Below are 3,520 nucleotides of genomic sequence, written 5' to 3' on the forward strand. Positions count from 1 at the left end.
GATTTGGATTATGCATAGTAAATGTAATTGTGTTCTGCTATATCGCTGGTGTCCTGTACCTCCATAAAATAAAACAACATTTTAAAACTGTTGTTAAATAACTGCATGGGTGAAAAGAGGAACAAACTGGCACAGATACATATGTCACAATTTGAAGGGAATAAATAGTAAAGATATGAGGAAGAAACCCAAACGATGGTGGAGACTGGATGACAAGGAAACTACATTTTCCAAAACTTTCCCCTCTCTCTCTATCTTCTTCCATCATTTCCTCTCTTAACCATGATGGTGGAGGTTGCACGACAAGGAAACAAATATATTTGCCAACAACGGCTCTTGTTCCATCTCTGAACATCAAGTTTATCTAGTTTTGGCGTTCATGCTCTCATTGTCCGGTTATAACGTCATGCTGTTGTAGAAACCCAAACCCTGCTTGTCTTGCTGGGTTGGATAGACATACACTCAGGTGCAGGTGGAGTTATAACTGTTGTTATATAACTGGTGGAACAAGAAGGAAACTGGCACTGATAATTAGTCACGTTTTGAGGAGATAATGAAGGTATGAGGAAGAAAACCAAACAATGGAGAATGGATGACGAAACTACATTTTTCAAATTTTCTAATTTCCTCTCTTTCCATCTTGTTCCACCCATCTCTGAAGTTGAATATCTAGTTAGGGCTCATTGTAGGTTGATGAAGTCATGCTGTTGTAGAAACCTTGCTTGTCTTACTGGGGCCTGTTCCTCAAAAGGTGAATTAGAGCTAAAGTCTGGCTTTACCACCTATCCTGGCTTAATTTAGCCAGGATTAGGGCTGAATCGGTTCCACAAAAGCTGAATTATCTTGAAGATTAGTTTAGCCAGTTCACCCTGGCTAAGTTTAGCCATGACCCGATTCCACAAAAGAGAATTGAAGCAAGCCTACCTTAGTTACCATGGCAATTTAGCTGTGAAGTTAGCCTGGTCAGGAGCAGGCTAACAGCCAAGCTTACTTAATCCAGTGCCTTTGTTCTTCAAGTTTGTCCACAGTTAATTCAACACATGTGTTTGTATATGGACTCATTTGAATGACCCTGCATTCAAATAAAATGAAATACATACAATAAGATATAATCAAATGAATTATATTACTGAAATAGTGTGTGACCATGAATCATAATTGTTTCACAATGACTCATGTGATATGTCATTGTCACTCTGTTAACAGTTAATAGTTTGTTAATAGTTCATATTGTTATTAGATGTTTGATAATATATTACAGATTTTTTTAAATATAACAAATGCCTGACTGACATTATATATATATATATATATATATATATATATATATATATATATATATATATATATATATATATATATATATATATATATATATATATATATATATATATATATATATATATATATATATATATATCATTAGTATTAGTAATTATTAGTTACGGGTTTAAAAGAGCCTCTTCACTGAATGTAAGTGAGGAGCATATTTTAAATTATCAATTTCTAGTCAATGGAGAAATATTTTTTTATTTCTTGTCCACCTTTGGAGTTACATCATGATGGCAAGGTAACTACACAACCCAAACCTCGACCAAAGTGGTCTTGCAAATGTGGGGTTATTGCGCATCAACCTCCCCCCCCTCTCCGTGCGTCCCGTCGCGTGCCCCGTCACGGCCCCCGTCGCGGTAACCCACCCCACCCCCGTCACAAACAAACAAACAAACAAACACACACACACACACACACACACACACACACACACACACTTTGCCACGCTTTCTCCCTGGATCTATTTATTGCGGTCGCGTTTCCTTTATTGCTTTATACATTTTACTTCCTTGTATGATTGCATGAGTTGCTGCAGTGCTGCTGTTCAGCCACAGAGAAGAACGCCACTCTGGTTTTAGGCTCCATGATTGATCAAGTTCAAGGATTCTGCTATCGACTTTCATGGTCTTTTATAGAAATACGTGAAGCCTGGCTTCATTATCCTGGCTCGACACAGCCGGCTTGACAAGGTCTAGCTCGACAAAGTCGCTCCTTTTCAGCCTGGCTTGGCGTTCGTGGAACCGAATAAACCAGGCTATACGGACCCGACTTTGTCAAGCCTGGATTTGACTTAAGGCCAGGCTTATTTAATTCACCTTTTGAGGAACAGGCCCCTGGGTTGGATAGACAACTAGACATACAACACTCAGGTGCACGTGGCGCCACTCCACGGCACTCCACAATGGTAGAAGAGGCAGAGGTCAAAGGTCACAGTGGCAAATGTGTTCCTCATGAGGAGACGCACATGTGTAATGAAGTTTCATGGCTTATTTTGTTGTTTTTATTCATGATGCATCTATGTTTACTATGTTATGCTGGTATAATTGTATTGTTTTTGTGATATGATGAATAAAAACAAATAAATAAATAAAAGTTTCATGGATGTAGGTCAAACATGGTATGAGTTATACCTGTTCAAAGTTTGCATTTTTAATTGAGTGATAGTGCCACTCTTTCGACAATGTTTGTGAGTTTCATTTCTTGCCTGTTTTGCATGACCCTCTAGCATTCTGCCAAGTTTCGTAATAAACAACTGCTTAATGGACCACAATGGAAACCAGCCCCTTATCCGCCCATATGTTGCATGCATATTGCCCGTAGGCTATTTACAATTGTGAGAGCACAACACACACGTTATGCCAGTATTCATGTCAATTAAAAGGTATATTTTGAAAACAAGAATACTGCCTAGTAAGTGGTAGGACTGGTTTGGTGAGTGACCTGCATTTCTAAATGCTGGAGGCATAAATTACATCAATTATTTTACAGTACTGTTCAGCCAAAAAGAGGTTGGACTGTTCTGTTCTGTCAGGCCACAAAGCATGTTTAGTTTACTGTGTAGACAAGAATGGATGCAGTCTTTTGCTGACAATTGACATTGCCTGATGTGATCTGGTTGGCTCTCATACAGTAGCTCTGCTGCTCCATCAGCCAAAGTCTGACTCACTCCTTGGTCTCACTGCAGCACAACTCCACCCACCTCATTCAAAAGCAATCGCAAGCCTAATTTAACAACTTGAACCCCAAGGTGAACCCCAAAGTTCCAGTGGGGCTAAGATTCGTCAGTTGTGAGATTGTAGATCTGCCATTTCTGCCGAAGAGATTCGGTGAAGAAGGAAAATACAGCAGACCAAGTACCAACGGTGGCACTAGAACAAAAAAAAGATTTCAACGAGCAACACCATCGTGGAATTAAATATAAATTAGGCCTCAGGCTATTCCAAATATCTATTTAAATAAAGTAGGATAGGACAAATATAAATAAATAAACAGGGAAGTTAGGCTAACATGCTTATTCCAGGGATAAATAAAAACACAAACTTTGAGCACCAAGAGATCTTCTTGATGCTAACAAATAACAATTCAACATTGCATGACAAATTGCAATAATATTATAGTTTTGGATTATTTAGAAAGTACATGTGAGCCCAAACCAGCCATTTTTTGTTTGTACTTTATTTGTGCAAAG

Source organism: Gymnoscopelus microlampas, assembly GCF_963454915.1.
Source record: "Gymnoscopelus microlampas genome assembly, chromosome: 6".
Classification (NCBI taxonomy): Eukaryota; Metazoa; Chordata; class Actinopteri; order Myctophiformes; family Myctophidae; genus Gymnoscopelus; species Gymnoscopelus microlampas.